Source organism: Myodes glareolus, chromosome 24 (genome assembly GCF_982192425.1).
Source record: "Myodes glareolus chromosome 24, mMyoGla1.1, whole genome shotgun sequence".
NCBI lineage: Eukaryota > Metazoa > Chordata > Mammalia > Rodentia > Cricetidae > Myodes > Myodes glareolus.
The window spans coordinates 22,968,331-22,988,978 of record NC_142049.1 but is presented as its reverse complement, the minus strand read 5'-3'; the positions used below and the strand labels follow the sequence as shown (position 1 = coordinate 22,988,978).

The window sequence follows — 20,648 nt, the reverse complement described above, 5'->3', positions numbered from 1 at the left end:
GATGCTGATACTGAAGATAATTGTAAGAAGCAAGCAATATCAAAATATGCACAGAATCCAGAACTAAAACCCAATAGGAGAAGTGCCATGGAGGTGAAGGGGGTGATGGATGCCAATCATACTAGGGCACTGCCACAAAAAGAGCCCTGTACTGCCACAGCAAGGATGAAACCCTAAAATGCCATGCTACATTAAATAAGCCAGTTAATAACACACCACATAAGGTATAATTCCATTTGTATGAAATATAGTTTATATCCAGAATAGAGACAGAAGGTAGATTCATGGTTGCTTAGGGCTACAGGGAAAGGGGGACAGGGATCTACTAGAGGGTTTACTGTTTTGTTAGGAATAATGAAAGCATTTAAAACTTGATTGTAGAAATGGTTGCATAGTACTTGCTGGGGAATATACTGAAAATATCACTGAGTTGTATGGTGTATGAGGTAGATGTCACAAGAGCTGATGTTTTTCATGTACCGGAAGCAGCTGGTCTAATTGCACACGTTGGGACTAATATTAGATACTGCTTAATTCCAAATGACGAAAAACTGAAGCTGACGATTGATTCCATTAATGAAGGTAGGGCCACTCCCCTGTGACGAGAGAGCAGAGACTAGTCCAGAAATGTTCAAAACAGAAAAACAACGTGCCGGACTCTTTCTATTCCTAAATCTCTCTGGTGGTTGGAAGGGATGGCAGAGCTGGTCGTTTGGAAGGTGTGAGCAAATGAAGTGCATGTTTTACAAGAAGTGCCACTCCTGTCCGTTCTGGCAGCTGCAATCCATGCAAGAATGAAGCCTTCCCCAGAGGATGTGTAAGTGGGGCGCTATGTTTGCATGGAGGAGAGCCAGAGGGATGGAGATGCTGGGAGCCGTGGGGGTGTGGCTTGAACTCATGATTAAGATGATAGATAACAAACCACTCATAATTCTGCGAGCTGCAACAAAGCAGCCTTGATAAGGAAATTAAGTCCTGCCTTGACTTTCTGTTTATGACCCTGACCTTGGTCCTGCCCGAATCCAGCCCACCTCAAGCCTGAGCTACCTCAGAGTCACCTGGTCGGTTTGTGAGAGCACAGCTTTCTGGAAATGGCACAGTTTCTGATTTAGCCAGTTTGGGAATTTTATGTTTTGGGTTTTTTGTTTTGTTTTGTTTTTTGTTTTTTGATTTTTCAAGACAGGGTTTCTCTGTGTAGCTTTTGGAGTCTGACCTGTAACTCACTTTGTAGTCCAGGCTGGCCTCGAACTCACAGACATCTGCCTGCTTCTGCCTCCTGGATGCTGGGATTTAAGGGCGTGCGCCACCACCACCACCCAGCAGATTTTACATTTCTAACAAGGTTTAGATCAGTGGTTCTCAACTTGTGGGTCTCAACACCCAATGGGGGTCGAATGACCCTGCATAGGGGTCACATGTCAGATATCCTGCATATCAGATATTTACATTGTGATTCATATAACAGGGGCAAAATTAGAGTTATGAAGTAGCAATGAGAATAATTTTTGGTTGGGGGGGTTCATCACAACATGAGGAACTGTATTAGAGGGTCACAGCTTTAGGAAGATTGAGACCCGCAGCTGTAGATGGTGCAGATGCTGATGCTGAAGCCACATAGAAGGGGTGAATCTATTGATCTCACTTGTGAGCAGCAGTAGCAGATCCAACCTGCCAAGCGCATCCTGGGGCTGGATGATAAGCGTGGGCGGGCTCTTCACCCAACATAGCTGCAGATGCTCCAGGGGTAGGAAGGGTTAAGGAAGGAAGTATTGTTCTAGTACAAGAGAATCATCTGGGGCCCTTGTGCCATCTAAATTGGATTCTCAGCTTCTCGCTCATTGATTACAATCAGTCAAGCTATCCCGGTAATAAATTGCCTTAAATTATTGAAGTGGTAATGGACACAGCTGGGTAAATAGCGCACAGGCCGGCAAAGATCTATATTCATGAAGAGGTTGTCCACACAGCATGGCTCCCACTGGGTTTGCCTCAAAGATATTTGTCCCTACCGGCCTGCTAGTTCTCAGTGCTCGCCCATCTGCCGGCTCTCCAGCCAAGGAGGCTGAAGTCCCTCACACACTCAGGGCTGGTCTCGGAAAGCCAAGGCTTCATAGTTTTGCAGCACATACCCATAAAAGCAGGACTCCTATGTGTCTTTAATCTACCTAACAGCATGCGTGCCAAGAATATTTAAACATCCTCCGATGAAAATGAAACTTGCGATTTAAAACAAGGATCTCTCAATGACAGGTTGCACTTGGGGCAAATAAATGAAGTTGAAACCAAGTTTTGTTTGTTCTCACTTTGTTTTCAAAGTGGATTTTCTTTCTTTAAAAAAAAAAAAAGTGCGATTTCAAGATTGTGATTTTTGTCCCAGTGAAGTGAGCATTGGTAAATATCACTGTTTTCTTAAGAAAACCTTTCACGTAATGACGTAGGAGGGAAAGCAGCTGCAGTAGGACTGAGCGAGACTAAGGCTCCTTGGGAAGCATCATGAATCAAAGCATGCAAATCACCATGGAAACTAAGTCAGGTAATTATTACGTAATAGGATAATAGGTTCACTAATATCCTAGGAAAGTAAGGAAGTCCGCTACCTAAGAGATCATAGTGGGTATCAACGAGCAGTACAGCAAGAAAATGGAAGAGCGGGGGTGGCTGGGAACACCCACCTTCCCTGACCTGGCCAACAGGTATCTGCCAAGCTTAGCAGGAAAGCGCCTTGCTGTCCTGTGGACGTTTCCAGTGCCCTTGCAGCCTCTCAGATGCTTGGGTTATAGAGGACTGCACTAGTAGTTACTTCCTCTTGTAACGAAACAGCTGACAAAAGCAACGTCAGGAACAAAGAGTTTATTCAGCCTCGGAGTTAAAGACGAGATTCTGTGCCTGGCGGTAGGAACACGAGGCGGCTGGTCACAGTGTGTTCACCCAGGAATTGGATATGTGTGGTGATGTTCAGCTTGCATTCTTCCTCTTCAGTCTAGGTCCCCACTCATAGGATGGTGCCACCTACATTAGGGTGGCTCTTCCCTGTGCAGTTAAACCTTTCTGGAACTATCCTCACGGACACATCTAGAAGGGTTTCCATGACGATTCTAAATCCAACTGATAAAGATCAACCAGTCCAGGGAAGGTACTGCTCTTGGTGTACCTCGGAAGACAGCCCAGCCCTCTCACACTTACATCTCAGTGCAAGGTGCAAGAGCCTAAGAACAAGGAGAGGAGGACACGACCCACCCTGGGCACCTGCGCCATGCAAGGGTTTCCAAACCCTTTTTGGAAAAAAGGTTTTCCAAACCCTTTTCCAAACGCTTTTTTAAAATTTGATCAACAGATGATTGGATTTCCAAAAAAAAAAAAAAAAATTAGAGTAAAAAACGAATTGAATTCCATAAAGTTTCTAAAAAAGAACAGAAACTTGGTCAAGATTAAACATCCATGACAGATAGTGGTGGCGCATGCCCTTAATTCCAGCACTTGGGAGGCAGAGGCAGGCAGATCTCTGTGAGTTCGAGGCCAACTGGTCTATAGAGTGAGTTCCAGGACAGCCAGGGCTATTCCGAGAAACCCTGTCTCAAAAAAAAAAAAAACAAAAAAACAAACACATCTGTTGGACATCAATTATTCCCAGCACTGAGGTCTCTTCTTTTCATCTTGAATAATCTCAAACCCAAGGGAGTAAAGACCTAACACCTTCCAGAAAACACAAGCTAGACTCAAGACATACAAAACCATCACATCTATTTGGGATCTTTTATCTTTTTAAGCATAAGTTATGTAACATAATGTGGTGGTTTGAAAGGAAATGGCCCCCAAAGGTAGTGGCATTATTAGGAGGTGTGACATTGTTGGAGAAAGTGTGTCACTGTTGGGGAAGTCTTTGAGGTCCCTTTTGCTCAAGTTTCCCTCAGTGTGACAGTCAGTCGACTTCCTGTTGCCTGCAAGGTGTAGCACTCTCAACTCCAGCACCACGTCTGTGCACGCCCCTATAATTCCCACCATGATGATAATGAACTAGACCTCTGAAACTGTAAGAGAGCCACCCCAATTAAATGCTTTCTTCATAAGTGTTGCCACTAAAACACATGATTAAAATAACTTCTAAAATATTCACTTAGAGTTGGTTGGGAAAATTCTTCTATGTTTTTATGCTTTTATTAAGTATCTGTAAATAAATGATATTATATCTTTTTCTAATTGTTTTCACAGTGTACTTGTACACTGCAACCTAATGTTTTTGCTAAAATTCCTTCCCTTGGGGAGAGATGTAAAACATCTACCTCTCCTCCTAGGCTCCCAACAACAAGGTGAGGCATAGTTTCGCTGAAGTTCACCAGGCAGGAAACCAATGAGCTTATCGGGCTTACTTACAAAGCGATAGGCGAGGGGTTACCAGCAGGACCGTAGGTAACCTAAAGAAACTACATTAGAAGTTCTGTACCTGGTAGGGCTGAACCCATCTCACCTCATCCTCCCCCACCTACATATTTGAGGCCCTCCCTAAGACACTAAGTCCACACACAGTTAGGGCAGCATTGCAAACAGCTGGTTGGGAGGAGTGACGGGAGGCATGGTCGACATTTACCAAGCCCAGCTGTGATGATCTCTGGCGAGCAAGCCAAGCTGGCCTCCTGAAGACAGTGATGGTTTGACTCGGAGGCTAGACTGCACAAAAATGTGTTCCTTCAAATTTCAGCTTTTGAGGATTTGGGGTACGGATCCATGTAGATTAATATCTGAGCTCAGTGCACAGCTAAGCTTATCCATCCCTTGACACAGAGCTATTACAAAGAGTGGAGTCTGAATGAAAGATTTGAGACTCAAGATCTCGAGTGCTAGAATGGGTTTATGTGCATTTCCCAAGTGGGCCAAGCTCTATCAGGGTCTGTATTGTGTGACCAAGCTGTGAATGGCACATAGTTATGGACTTGGGTCCACTGGGCCTGGTTTCCAAAGGCTGTGTTTAAAATCAGAGTAAAAGGACTCTACATTTATCCACAATTTAATCGACAATTATTTCAGTCATGTTAATGTCCTCAAAGCATGCCTGGGTCTTCAGGATGAGGAAACACAAGATTCAGTGAAGGCGTCAGTCACAAACAATCCCACACCAGTTTGGAATTATGATTAAGAGAATGGTTATTTATTTAAAGGGGAAAAAAACTTACAGATTGCCGTCCCAGACAACAGCCCCTCTGCACCATCAGAAAAGGAGTTTAGGAGCCAGAAGTGGAGCAGGAAGCCAGAGAGAGAATGGAGGACAGCCACTGCTTTTTTAAAGAGAGAGAGACCACGCCCCAGTGGACTGGTATCTCAGCAGCTATTGGCTGAAGGAGCGGAAGGAGCTCCCGCAGCAGTTCAGAAACACAACCCTCAGATTTTAAGCTACCTGCTTCCTAAAGCAGTCAGTCACCTTTCCCTAAGGCATCCACATGAACTGAAACATGATTCTGAACAGGGACAATATGACTTGCGTCGAAATCCGAACCCCTAGAGAGTTCTATGCACACAGCTCTCATCTACCGGAGCTAGAGCTATGTACAGGGCTCTAAAGTGAATCTGCCGATTTTGTCCTAAAGCCAAGCTGATACTGTCATCTGCTGAGTAGTTCATGAATGCCACCCGAGACCACTGCACCACCTCAGCCCCCCAACTCTTGCCCCAGCTCCCTCCTGACCTCCTCTCTCCTGTCAGCATTGACATGGGTCGTGGATCTCAGTGGTCTCTCTGTCATAGGCTGTACTTCTGCTGTCGTTGTCACTGTTCTCATTCTGACTGACACTGAGCTGGGCTGATGACATCCTGCCAGGTATACTCGCTCCCATGGATAGCTTTCACATACCAAGTCCTCCAGGCCTCTGGTCCGCTCTGTCACACATGACTCTCTCCCTGGTATCCAGTGTCCTAGCAATGAAAGATTCTCAAATTACCTACCAAAGTGCAACCCAGTGCCTTCCAAAAGTCATATTTAGATTTTTCAGCCTGCTAACAATAGAGTCTGAAGTGACAGCGTCACCATGCCCCCAACTTGCCATGGGCTTCCCTCCCTTACAAGAGCTTCTTGTAAAGCCTTGGACTTGATTTTGCATTCGTAATATTGTTTCTTCGAGTAAAAATATTGGGGGCTGGAGATAGCTGTCAGTAGAGCCCTTCTTTCAGGAGTCTGAGGACTGGAGTAGAGTCCCCAACATCCATGTGAAAACAAAACAAAACAAACCACCAGGACAGGCATGGTGGTGCAGACTTGTAATCCCAGGTCTAGGAAAGCAGACAGGATACTGGGGTCTGGTTGGCCAAACTAATCAGCAAGCTGAAGGATCTCAGAATAAAGTGTGGCCTCACACACCACACACACACCATGCAAATAAATAACATCGAAATCCTCCGAACCCGCCCTCAAACCCAGTCCTCCCAACAGAAATGACTGCTTTACCCTGGGACTGTCCCAGTGAGCACTGCAGAGTACAGAGGTTTGGTCCCTGGATTCAAGCACAGAGTGGCGCTTCCCTTTGCCTGCCTCCTCCCACTGGTTCCTCAGGCTTGGACCCATCACCCACCCCGCCTGGTACTCATTGACATTGGTCAAGCCTGCTCCACCATGGCCTTCAAGCAGGACAGGAGGCGCCCAGGCTCCCAGCTCAGCGATCTGAGCCCCACCCTGCTCCAGCTGTGTCCACTGGCCTCTCCTGGGACTGGCCAGGCCCAGGCCAGATGATCTGGCATGAAGGAAAGGGGAAATTCTTGGCATTCCTTCTGCAGAAGACATCTGCCCAGCTCAGGGCAGTGAGCAGCAATGAGATGGAACCTCAGAGACATCTTCAACCCCAACACAGTCTAGGGTAGAAAAGAACCAAGTCCCCTCTCATCGAGCGCTTACATAGGGACCAAATATACACTGCAGAGCAAGGAGCCTGCAGAAGGGAAGTGGGATCCCTTCAGGCAGGCCAAGGGAGGATACAAGACCAAGCCCTGAAATTCCCTCTCAATGCACACAGACTTCCAGTTTTGGAAAAATGTCTTCATATTCCCAGAAATGACCCAATGGAACAATCAGATTGCAGTATTCTCTCCAGTCGCCAATGTTCAGCCATGGTCCCAGACAGAAAGGGCCACAATCTTGTTTTTAACTCTATCTAGACTGCCACACTAACTCGTGACTGCGACTCCCTCCTAGAGATCCCGTTTGCTCAGTTTCCTTTCTCACCAGCCACAAAAGAGGCTCACTGGAGAATCCTCGGTTTCGCAGCGTGAACTTGCCAAACCAAGCTCAGCGTCCACCAGGCACTGGAGGACTGCCCGGCAGTCTGGCTGAAGCTCTCCTACCCCACAGCCAGAGAAACGATATACAGCTCGGAGTCTCTGCCCGGCAGACCCTCTGAGGGGCCCGGACGCTCTAATTAGCCAGCATCCTTGTATCATCTGAGACTCTTGGCAAAATCCAATCTTTCCTTCAAGTCTCAGCTCATCAACGCCACGAAGCCCCGTTTAGCACCTTGCCCACTAGACTGAGCCGGTCGTTCACCCGTCCTTCCACAGCTTCATTAGACACGCAGTCCTTTTTCTGGGTTCTACACTCAAGGATCCAGCCATCCAAGAGCAAAAATATAGTACTGTCAAAAAACAAAAACAAAAGACCAGGTGGATAGTTCCTGAGAAATGTCACCTGAGGCTGACCTCCGGACTCTGGACGCTAGCTAGACTCGGATTCAAAGTCCAAGAAGAGTTTCATGTCACCTTTCCTCTGATCCTTGCTGAACGCGCCTTTCATTCCAACCTACAGGAGCGCGCCCAAGGTGAGCGCAGCACACTGTCTCTCACCATCGTGAGCTAGATTCCCACCAGATTCACAGCCGTGTCTCCCCGCCTCTCCATAGCACACATTAACAGCAATAGCAACAGGTGCAAGTCAGCAGTCAGCACACGTGACGGGAACCCGGGCCACTCCACACTGAATCAGAGGGCGTCCTTACGGAAGCTCTGACAGATGTGCACGGAGAGGAAAGCTGGACACCCACAGGACCCCAAGAGAGCCCAACCTGCAGCAATTAAAGGAGCGCGTCTCACTGGGTCATGCACAGACATAAGTAGTAAATACTGTTGGCGCTGTGTGTGTATGTACACACACATGTGGGGGCCAGAGGGCAAACTTGGGTGATTTCTTGTTCCATTTGTTTTTTTGTTTGTTTGTTTGTTTTGTTTTGTGTTTGTTTGTTTTTGAGACAGGGTGTTCCATTGGCCAGGAACTCCACCAGTAGTCCAGGCTGGCCAGCCAGTAAATTCCAGGTATCCACCTGTCTCCACCTTCCAGGGCTGAGAATACCCGGACATGCCACCACGCCCAGCTTTTTAAATTTTCATTTCACTATTTTTTTTTCTCTGTGGGTTGTGGAAAATTAAATTCAGGTCCTTCTCCTTGCTAAGCAAGCATTTTGCGGCCTGAACTGTTGGCCCAGCCCTCAGTTATTGTGTTTTTAATTTGAGACACTAATCCTAAACAAGAACCACCTGTGTGGCCCACGCTACACTGTGTGGATCCTGTCCTACACCTAAGCCTTCGGGCTCTGCAGGCTCCTGGCTCCTAACCCACCCAGCACACCGAGCGACCCTTCCGTAAATGTTCTGAGCCCATCATTCCCCGCGTTGCTGGGAAGATACCGCTGGTTTCTCCAAAACTTGAAAGGAAGGGAGCAAATAAAGTGTGGGTTTTGAGCTCCTTGCTAAATGACTAGATAATAAAATGCATGTTTTGCCACGTGGAAAAACACGCCCAAAGATGAAGTAATAAGGGAATAGCCACGAGCCTTAGGGGCTGTCCATAAACCAAACCTAGGATGGGTTTGAAAAATCCCCTTATAAAGCCATATGAGACATGCCACTGGCGAGTCCTCTGGAGCCCAGCTGTGTGTGGCGCGGAGCTGAAGCCAGCCCCAAGGAATCCTGGGTTACAAGAAGGTCAGAGCATTTGCTGTGACCAGCCAGCTCTACAATTAGTCCTGGGTGTGTGGGGAAGTGACCCCTGACTGGAAGGACTCATGCCGGAGGAAACTGGGACCCTTCTCCAGAGGCGGGGGCGGGGAGGCTCAGCGTTTCTCAGCCTGCTGGAATTTCATTAGCCCGTTCACACTGTACAGATGGGAATTAAATAATTAATTAGGGAATAGTTCACTCCCGAGCCCATGCAGGGGGATTATGCAAATCAAACGAATTTGTAGCAAGGGGCTGAATATTTTATAGTGTGTTTAATTTGCAAATATTAGCCACGGAGAAGGCTTACGCAGGAAACGATCCTCATCATAATTATTATTAGTCATGCAAAAGTACTTCAGCTGCCATCAAACCTTCTTCCTTTCAACCGCTTTCAAACGCTTCCCCTAAGAAATGTATTTTTTTAAAAAAAAATGGAAAACAGTAAAGTACAAAAGCATATTAAGAATGAAATGAACCTGCCTGGAAAACAGGAAAATCAATGCGCACTGTACCTGCCACCCAGCCCAGGAAAGTCTCTAAACACTAACATAGTTTCCACCCCGCTAATATTCTCTCTCAGAGTCTCTGGGCACCGACCGAACTGGGAAGCTGGGCAACCGAAGACAGCGATACATTTCCTCCTCTGTATCTGCATTAGGCCACTGTTGATTTTGTGAGCTCTCCCCGTCCCCTCCTCCCTGACCCTTCTGGCACACCCTTTTCCTTTGCTCAAATAAACTCTTACCTCTCATTGAGAACCCTAACTGCTGTAGCCTCCTGGATAAGACGGGTGAGAGGTTCACACATCCAGGGGGCTCCAGGCAGTTCCTCGACTCTACCACCTCAGCCTGGAAGCTCAGTCATCCAGAGCAGCATTGGCAAACTTGGCTGGACAGGGCCAGGCAGTAAATGTTTTAGGCTTTCTGGGCCATACATTCTCTGGTGCAGTGTCTCAATTCTACTGCGAAGGCACAAACACGGCCCCTGCCAATGTGACAACAGATGAGGCTGGCTGTATTCCAGAAGGGCCTTATTTACAAAAAGAGGTAGCGGGCCAGATATGGCCGCCATCCAGACCTTTCGTCAGTTTAGTGTGTGTGTGTGTGTGTGTGTGTGTGTGTGTGTGTGTGTGTGTTTTAGATTCCCTGCAATTTTATTCTTTTTCCTTAAGTCATTCATACTCTAGGCATACATATGGAGACTTAAAAGCACTAGATTATCTCTGCTTCCTGTATTGAAGTAGCAATACTGGGATTACGGATGTGTTCCCACATCTAGCTTCTTCCACGGGTCTGGGGGATAACACCTAGGCCATCAAGAAGCAAGCACTTCTACTCCCTGAGCCAGCTCCCTAGCAGAAATGCATGGTCATGAAATATCAGGCAGAGGTTTAATCACAGACACCCCACACACACACACTTCCAGATCTCTGTCTTGAAATTCATAATAAATGCTTGCACGAGAGCCCTGCATTTTTATCTTGCACGCAGTCCCACACAATATGTTGTCAGGGCTGCTAGAGACACAAGCATGAGAGATGATCACTTCTGGGGAAGTGGCACCGGCCTCTTGAAGGTAGAGTCCGGGAGGCTGCAAATCGTCCTACACCGAGCAGGGTCCCACAGTACAGCAAAGGATTATTAAAATGTCAACCATGCCAAAGTGGAGAAACCCTGAATTAGGCAAAGTGAAATTGCCAATAACTCTGCCATTGTTGATCTCAAATATAAGCAATTTCATGTGGTGCAGCCAAAATTGCCGTGTTTGAAATCTTTGTAGGACTTAACAAAATGTTATAACCCGTAAAAATAATCCTCTCCCAGTGTAAGCCTTTCTGATATATTTTTGCTCACTATAATAAACTCCTCTGAATCTGCTCCCGTTTCTATATTCATAGATTTATTTATTGGTTAGTTTTTCTCTTTTAAGTGTTTTTATTACATTTATGTATTTGTATGTGCCTGTTACAACATGGACACACGTTTGCATATCATAACATACATATAGGGATCAGATAATAATTTGGGGGAGTCAATTCTTGCTGTTTACCACGTGGGCTGAGGGAGTGAACCCCGTTCATCAGGCAAGCGCCTTTACCTACTAAGCCATCTTGCTGGCCCTTTTTGTTGTTGTTGTTGTTTTCTAAATAAATAATATATTTAGAGGCCCAAACTGTTGAAAGACAGAAACACTCTCAGTAAAAGAGAATCCCCCTTTGTGTCTCAGGGTAGAAGCTATAATCTCCAATTCTCTGTCGCCCTCCAAAACCAATCCCTCTCTGATGCCCTTCTCAGAGAAATCAGCAATCAAAGTTATGTTTTCCCTGGTGTTGTGCAAATATTTTAGGGGGGGATCCTAAACACCCTCCTGTTTGCTTTAGGCTATCCTTTCCATGACTGGCTAAACTACCCAAGAAGATCGCCTGCACCTGGCCTATCTCTGCTTTCGTGAAGCTGTTTTACCAGGGCCTCCTGCTTCCCTCTCAAGGACCCCACTCTCTACAAACCCTCTGCTTCAGCCACTCTGCCTCCTAGAACTAAACTTGAGAAACTTGAGAGATTTCACTGTGTCCCCTTTTGTGTGACAAACCTTTTCCTGGGGAGATGCAATACACACGTGTCTGCTCAGCCTACAGAGGGGACCCATGACAGACCAAAGTACAGATACCAGCAAAGTCCAATCTGGTGTGCAATGTATTTTACTGGGGTTACTTACAGGCATGAGGGGGAGGGGTTACTTACGGAGGCAGAAATGACTCAAAGGCAGCTGTATCACCAAGGCGCACCTCAAGGCGGGTGGCAGCTCACAAAGCTGGGCACCTGGAGCACACTGCCCAGCTTGCAGGCAGCTCATCAGGCTGGAGAGTTAGTCACTGCTTCTTCCAGGTGGCTGGTCTGGCCTCTTCTTTTCAGTTAGCTTGCCTGAGAGCCTTCTATACGGCTCCGCTTCCTTGGGTCTGAGAGGGACTCTCAATTCTTGCTTACTCTGGCAGAGAGGGAGCCCAGAGAATCTGGTCAGTTTCAGGAACTTCCTGAAGGTATTTTGGGTTGTCCACCTTCCAATTTAAGGAGCTTCCCTGCAGGACGGAATGCTTCTACCACAGAGGAAATTGTTAACACCACACGCTTCTTCAGAAATCCCGTCCAGATGAGAAGTTTTATTTGGTTTTTCTATTTCCTGACTTCTCTCCCTTAATGCTCCTTGTATAGGGATGTATTTTTGTTCTGCTAGGGTACCTGTCAAAGTCATGATAGCAAACAAAATGAACGGCTCTTGCACTTGATTCAGAACAAATCCCTTTAAACACGGGCTTGCCCTTTTCTGTTTCAATAAGAGAAGACAGTTGATGCTGGCAGCTCAAGCCTCTGACGCCTTAGGAAGAGCTAAGGAGGGACTGTCCCTGCTTTATGTATGAGCAGAGTTGTATATCTCCATGAGTGTGCCCCCTCCATTGTCCATGTCCTCTGTAAACCACAAAGGAAAAAAGACAGGTAACAGAACAATATAAGCAAGCAAGGAACACCTCCCCACGAGAACAGCTGATCAGAGTCATTGATCCACTCTCTTGATTCAAGGGCAACATCTCCACTTTAGGGAAGGAAGCTACGGCTGGGAGCCCACCTTGCAGCAGATGTGTGACTTGCCTGTGGTCAGTCCACAGTCACAAAGCTGGAGCCAAGACTCACCATCAGAGCTGTCTGGCCTGTTGGCTGATGTTCTAATCTCATATCTCCCCTTCCTGCTCATCTTCCCTCCCCCGTACCTCCAAAGCAGTCACAAGGTGTCCATACCCATTGCACCCCCGAGGGTAAGTAGAAGCAGCTCACAAATTTCAAAGACTTAAAAACGTAAGCCAACTTAGAGATTAGGGGCACGGGGAAAGCAGGAGAAGGTTGTAGTGTTTGGGAACACTCTGCCAATCTTCCCATCATCTAGCCAGTGGGGTTCAGACTCAGGAGTTCCCACAAAGGGAGCTCTGTCTAACCAAGCCTGGGGTATGTCTTTGAAGTTCAAGGACACTCACTACCTTGCAGCTCACAAAGTTCCTACCAGATACTTTCAGGGACCACCAAGTGAGTTGAGCGTGTTCCCATAGCGTCTTACAAGTCATGTCCTGTCTCCTTCCCAGTGCTTACCTCAGAAAGTTCCCACTGATGGGATGAAGGTGTGAGCACACACTCCTACGCCACAGGTCTCCAGTTGCATGGTTGGAATGCTGTATCCTGAGCGCTTCCAGGGAAACAAGAGCTGGCTGTCCATCATCCGTGAATTCCATGCCTATGAATTCAACCCGCTGTAGACTAGACATACTCAAGAAACATCATTTGAACATGCATAGATTTTTCTTGCCACTTTCCCCCAGCAATGCAGTTTAAAGAATAGCCACTGTGTGTGTGTGGGGGGGGGGGGGGTGGGTGGCACACACCTTTAATCCCAGCACTCAGGAGGCAGAGGCAGGCAAATTTCTGAGTTCAAAGCCAGCCTGGTCTACAGAGTGAGTTCCCGGACAGCCAGAGCTACACAAAGAAAATCCTGTCTTGAAAAACCAACAACAATAAAAAGAACATCCACCAATAGGACATTCACACTGTGTTAGAAATAAAGTCACCTCAAGCAGATTTTTCAAGCCTATGAAAATGTAGATAGGTTCCATGCAAATGCCACACTACTTAATATGATAACTGGAGCATCCTCAGATATTGGTAGCCTTTGTCCATGAAGACGGAGGGCTACATACATATTCTTGTACACAGAGATTTTTGAGACATTGGCTCATGAAATTGTGGGGTTGGAAAATTCAGACTGTGGTAGGCTGGGCAATCTGCTGACTTAGACAGCAGACAGAACTCTTCGAGAAACGCCAGTCCTTCTTTGTTTGTTTGTTTGTTTAGGCTTTTTAGTTGATCAAGATTCAACCAAACTATAAAGGGTGATGTGATACCGCCGACTGTCACTGTCAACCACCTCTAAGGTCTTGGCGACGGCATCCACATTAGAGTTTGATCCAAGTGGCCCCCACAGCCAGGCCCAACTGATGTTTAAAAGAAATTTACTACAAGCACATGCGTCCCTCGAAAACCTGGAGATTTACAACAACACTGCAGACACTTCTAAAGGGAGGGAGAGAGAGATGCCAGAAACTGGTGATTGCCAACAGTATGATGGCATTGAACTTGTAATCACCAGGTCTAGAGTTAGCATGCCGTCACTATTGCCTTCTGTACACTTGCAGAAGTTAGTTAAAGGATCAGAGAATCAAGCAAAACCCCAGACACCGTCAAGAGCACAATCAGTGAACCTCGCTAAAGCTTCACTCTAGGTAACAAAAATGCTCTTTTTATCTCGACCAAACCACACAGTTTGAGAGCTTTGAATGGCCTTGACTTGGAAGCCCTTGTTTTCCAGGGAACCCATGACCTCAGAGATAAATTAGCTTACTGACAGCTACATTCCACTAAGCTAAACGCCTCAGTCTTTCTTTCCAATGGGTTCACAATCTCCTTAACTCAACCATTAGTGAGTCCTTACCCGACGTAAGGCTTGTTGGAGATCCTGCCAGCGGTCTCTTGAAAGTCCCCTCAGTCTCTCCACGATACTGGTGTATTATCAGTCTTATTTTGTGGAAGAAACTATTGAAAGTGTAAGGAATTTTCTTGGGGTCACTGAGCATAAGACAAGACCTCTGGAACTCAAATGCCCAATGTCTGGCTCCTGACATAGCAGGCCAGCTCTGGAGGAAGATGAGAGCCGTTCTTGTCCAACAGGAGTCTCGGAGCATGCCCAAGAGTAACATGGCAAGACAGGCAAATACGGAGTAGGGTATCAGGGGGCTCAGACTCTGGAGAACCTGAAGCTGATAAAATCAGGGATGTGAATTTGATATGAAAATGAATATTTGCTTAGAATAAGAAAAATCCATAGACTTTAAAGAGTTTATCACAAATTATTTACCATCTAGATGAACCAACTAGTCTTTTGCTTAATCAGCTGCCTAGCAACCTCTACGGTGCCTGCATCTCCATACACTTTCTATACATTCTTCTCTCACCTTTCTATAGCAAGGTAATGTCTTCTATACACATACACATGCATGCACACGCGCACACACACAAGATAATTCACCCCTTCCTCTGGTGAGGTTGATAGAAATTTGGTTTTTGTCAGGTCGTGGTGGTGGAACACACCTTTAATCCCATCACTTGGAAGGCAAATGCAGATGGGTCTCCAAGTTCGAGTCCAGCCTGGTCTATAAAGCGAGTTCCAGGGCAGTCAGGGTTACACAGAGAAACAAAAAGGAAATTTGATTTTTATTACTAGCTGTTTAGGAAATAAAGTTTTCCAACTAACTTCCGATGTGGCTGTGCAAATGTTCAAGGCAGCTGTCAAAACTGAGAAACCTTCAAGGTTCTGTGAGATCAGGAATTTCTAGGGATATCACAGGGAACTTCTATGTTTCCTATGCACTGACCAGTCTTAGAACTGGTAAAGCACATTGGCCAATTTGCTGTGGATGTCTTCATGACTGTGTGTATTAGGAATGTAGTCATCTTAATAATATCACAATTTGAGGTCAAATCAGCAGGAAACTGAAAATTTATCTCAAAATACCCATATGATTCAGCCCTTAATTAACTGAGCTACCAAAATGCCTACGGGCTCACTCATCATTTCCCTCACAAGTAAAACATCTTTCACTAAATGACTTTCTTTTAATAACATTATCGTTTCTGTCTTACAGGTTTTTTTTGTTTTGTTTTGTTTTGTTTTGACAGGATTTTTCTATATAGCCCTGTCTGGTCTGGAACTCTTTACAGAGCCCAGGCTGGCCTCAAACTCACAGTGATCCCCTTGCCTCACCCTCCCAGGTTTCTGGGAATACAGGCATCCACCACCACAGCTGGCCTATTACAATTTTTATTGTCAAAATAATTTCACTGATTTCTATTTAGTTTGTTCATGGTTCGATTTATTGAGTTTTATTAATCCTTAGGTGACCGAGTCTCGCCAGGTTGCTTGTGTTGGTCTCTCATTCTTAAGGGGGATCCTGCCTCAGCTTCATTCTTTAAAAAACAAATTTAACAAATACAAAAGAGCTTCGCTTTCATCCGCAGTCAGATTAGAGTCTGTAACTCTCGCTTGTTCTACTCAAATATTCCAAACTGTTTCCAAATTCCAAAATATGAATATTCAAGCTTTCTCAACTTTTTCAATACGTCTTTTGCCTCTCGTTTATGTCCCGGCTTTCTTCCAAGTCTTTGAGAATATCTCTTTCAGTTCTTGACATGCCTGCCTATGTCGTAAGGCTTGAGCAATTTCCTCAAAGGCAGACACCCCCACCACACACTCACCAAAGACAGATCAATTCTTGTCATGAACAGGGTTCATGTTAAGAGTCAAAGTACTGACTCGGCCAACAGGAAGACAAGGAGAGAATACGTTCAAGGTGACCTTCACTTGCAGCCACCTGTCTTGGTTTTACAACTGCAACCAAACCAGAAAGCTTTTCTAGGACACTTACCCAGGCTCCACAGCTGAATCAAAGAGAACCTGGGTGTTCTGGGAGAGCCAGGAGGAGGGCAGTACCAATCAAGGACAGCACCCAGGCATGAAGAGAGAGTTTGGCCTTGGGGTGACGAGGGCCTCAGAAAGAGCTTTGGTTTTGAGGTGACAGCTTCTGTTTTGTTTTCCTGGTTCTCACCCCCCCACACACACACACACCAAGAAGAAAGGAGAATGGAAAAATGGCACTTATGCGTACAGAGTTTCAGTTGGGGTGGTGCAGAAGGATTGCCACAAATTCAAGGCCAGTGTGTTCTGCACAATCTAAAGACACCCAGAGCTACAAGGGAGACCTTGTCTCCACCTCAAAGAAATAGACTTCATGCCACAGAACTTGGGCTTAAAAATTATTGTAATGGTAAATGGTATGCTATATACATTTTACTGCAATACAAAAAAAAATGATTAATAGGGCTAGGGAGGCAGCTCAGTTAGGAAAATGCTTCTCTTTTGATCACGAGGACCTGAATTTGGCGCATTAGAAACCACATAAAACTTAAAAACAAAACCACTAGGTGTGGTGGCACATGCTTGTAATCCAGAGTCAGGGGAACAGAGACAGGTGACTCATCGGATTACCCTAGCCAACCTAGCCTATTTAGAGAGTTCCAGGCCACGAGAGACCTTGTCTCAAAAGGCAAGGTGATCAACAGTCAACATTGTTCTCTGGCCATTACATGCATGCACACATGCATGTACATAGCCACACCACACATACACATATGGACCTCCACACGTGAGCCTACGCACACAGAGAGAAGGATGAATAAAATATAATTTTAGCTAACTAGTCAGGTGAGATCATTGCAAACGCACACATAATATCAAAACATAATTGAGAAATCTCTTATACACTTAGCTTCCTTGAACAGTTTTGCAGAATTGCAGTACAATATCCCAGGCAGGACATTTGCAAGTCTACTTCCCTCCTTGCTTTATCCAGATGACCCGGTTTGCCTTGTGTTCACCGGCCCTCATGTGCTAAGTCAATATAATTGCATCTTCTCTGTAAGCTCACATAATAACCACCACTGTCAAATCGCTCAATAGCTCCCGTTTACAAAGACCCTTCCTGTTGCACCGTTGTAAGCATATCTACTTCCCTTCCAGCCTGGCTTCTTCCCATCGCAAAGCCCTGGAATCCTTGTCATCGTTTTGATAATGCTATATACATGCAATCAAATATCCATGCATACCTGTATATCAAATATACACATCCTCTTCAAGATAAATCCTCTTCAAGATTTATTTTAGTGTGTATGTTCATGTGTGTGTTCCTGTGGTGCTTGCTCATCTATGTGTTTGGGGTACCTGCATAAAAGTCAGAAGAGGGTATTGGGGTCCCCCTATTCCTTTGAGGAAGGGTCTCTCCCTGAAGCTGGGACTTGCATTTTTTTAAGCTATATTGGAAATCAGGTAGTATCAGAGACCCTACTGTCTCTGTTCCCTACTGAAGAGAAGGGCTCCAGGCACACAGGGCCTCTGGCTTGTTCCGTGGGTGGTGGGACATGAACTCTGGCCCTCATCATGACACAGCAGACATTCTCAGCCACAAAGCCACCTTTCTGACCCTGTTTTGTCTTTTTCTGCTTCGTATTCTTTCCCAGAGACCTCTCCTCTCAGTGGAATGTGCTAGTAATTGAATCCTTGTGCTGAATAGCTGTCCAAGGTGCAGGCATATCACAGCTGTACAGCCATTCTTCTACGGAAAGACCTCTGGGCCACCAAAAGATGGTTTGCGCTGTTCTAAATGAAGTTTCTCTGGGTATCTATCTTCACTGGCGTTCATGTGGATGCAGTTTTTCTTCCCCAGGGGTTTATGCTGAAGGCTGCAATTATGGAGTTAAATGTAGTCGTATGTTTAGTTTTAAAACAAATGGTCAAACTTTGAGGCCGCAAAGATGAATCAGTGGGTGACGATGCCCACTGAACAGACATGAGGACCTGAGTTCAAATCCCCAACACCCACCAAAAAAAAAAAAAAAAAAGCTAAGCCTGGTGGTGCGTGCCTGTAACCTGTAGAGACAGAGACAAACGGATCACTCCAACTTGCTAGCCAGTCTAGCAGAAACGGAGAGTGCTGGTTTCAGCTAGAGGTCCTGTCTCAAAAGCTAAGGTGGGGACCCCAGAGCCCAGTGAACATCCCAGTAGGAGAAGGCAGTGGCGAGAAAAAACAGGGACAAAACCAAGCAAAAAGAGTGTCTTCCGGATGTGATAGGACCACTGCACAGCAGCTGGGCTTGCCCCGTCAAGATGGAGTCAGTCAGCATTCCAGCATGGAGAGGGGAGGGCTCATGAGCCCCCACTCCTAGGGGAGCTACTGACAGCTGACGGCCCTCAGGGAGGGAGAGCGAGCCATTTCCTTTAAGGGTGCGGCTCCTAGTAGGTCGCGACTGTGCTTCAATGAATAGCCCCACACCCATGAATATAGGGCAGCGCAAACTGAACCAGATGAGCTATGAGAAAGGAAAAGGACACGGAGCTGAGGGGGGCATGAGGAGATAGGGAGTGGATCGGAGGAAGGAGTGAATGGGCTCAGAATAAATTCTACACGTGCGTGAAATTCTCAAGTCACAAGAATATTTTGCCTTTAAAAATAAGGAGAGAAATAGGTAGACACCTGAAGTCTGACTTTGTCCTCTGGACACATGCTCACACACTATGTGTGTGCACGCACACATACACACCACACACACACACACACACACACACACACACACACATGCATGTGCGTGCACACATAAACACAAAGAGAAAAGAAAGGAAGGGAGGTGTAAACTGTCTTCCAGAGTGGCTGTGCCATTTTATGGCCCCTCCACCCTTGTGATTGCCCTAGGCTAGCCACATCCTTGCCTGCACTCGCTACTGTCTTTGTTTCTATTTCGGTCACCCTGACAGTGTGGTGTACCCTGCTATGACTTGGCTTTGCGTTTCCCTCCCTAGTGTCTACTGGCGCTGACCAGCCTTTTGTGGAGCACCGTGAAGCAGCGTCAGGCCAGGGCAAACTTCTGAAAAGCCGCTATGAGAAGGTGGTTCAAACAGTCCCTGACAAAAGCCACAGGGAGCCTGAGCCAGAGTGTGGCAAGAAGGGACAGGGTAAGATGAGGGTTGGGGACTCTAGAAATGTCTAGAAAGCTGGCCAGATGACTCCTGAGACAGGGAGACTGAGAGACGCTGCTAAGGAAGATGGAGGGATCCAAAGTAACTTCTGGGTTTCTAACTCAGAGAAGACTCTCCCGAAACCCTCTGTGTTGCCTGTAAGCACTCCGTATAACTCAGAAGCGCTGGATATGAGCCCTCAAAACTGTACTTGATCCAAAGATAAAAATTTGAAGGCTCAGCTCTTCTCTCACCGATCTTTAAACTCTAGCTCACTAGATTCTATCTGCAGGCCTGCGATGCCCAGAACCTCAGCATCTAACGTCGACAGGCACACAAGGCATTCTCTATAGCCCATGACACACACACATCCCATACCTCAAGCACCATTTATCCAGGTGACGGAGATGAGGTTTCATGTCAGGAGCTCATTTTAAGATTTGTACATTTTAATTTTTTCCCCCCACTGTGATTATTTTTTTCCATCGGATAATGAAAATGGAATCTGGTGGGAAAGCAGGCAAAATGTTAAGTCCTTCAGAAGTGGTTGTCACTTCTGGCAGCTAACAGGCCTTCCTGGGGAGCAGGGTCTCAGACATGTTGGCTTTCTGGTCCCCTGGGTATTAGTGGACTTTGAAGGAGTTCCCGCCCTGCCCCTAGGCCTCCCCACTCCTGCCGCAGGTGGCCTTCCCTTTGAACCTGAGATTCTCTTCCACAGCCCATAGGGCTGAGGGTGCGCTGAGGTGCGCCCTTGGCCCGGGAATTCATCCCTTGGTTCCTGGTCCTCCCTGGTGAACAGTGTTATCTGGGAGGGGGTCTTCTACTAGTTTCTAGAACCCACACTTGCAGCACGGGTGTGAATTTTGCAGACTTTATGGTTTCAAAATTGCATTTCCTAAGATTTATCAATCACTAAACACACACCAGCAATACCCATGTCATGTAGCCTCCAGGTAATGTGGCGTGAAAAGGAAGCCCAGCAGCCCAAGCACAGACGGAGAGAGCAGCCGATGCTCAAACCT

General features: G+C 46.3%; 1 long non-coding RNA gene across 1 annotated transcript in view; it reads right to left on the bottom strand.

Annotated features, from left to right (window-relative positions):
- Positions 1 to 13,371, bottom strand: part of LOC146889901 (uncharacterized) — a 44,202-nt gene extending 30,831 nt beyond the window's left edge. The window contains exons 1-2 of the long non-coding RNA XR_015736370.1: positions 13,104 to 13,371; positions 11,709 to 12,431 (exon numbers count right to left, since the gene is read on the bottom strand). This is a non-coding gene — a long non-coding RNA (uncharacterized LOC146889901). The remainder of the gene's footprint in view (positions 1 to 11,708; positions 12,432 to 13,103) is intronic.
- Positions 13,372 to 20,648: the final 7,277 nt, after the last annotated feature.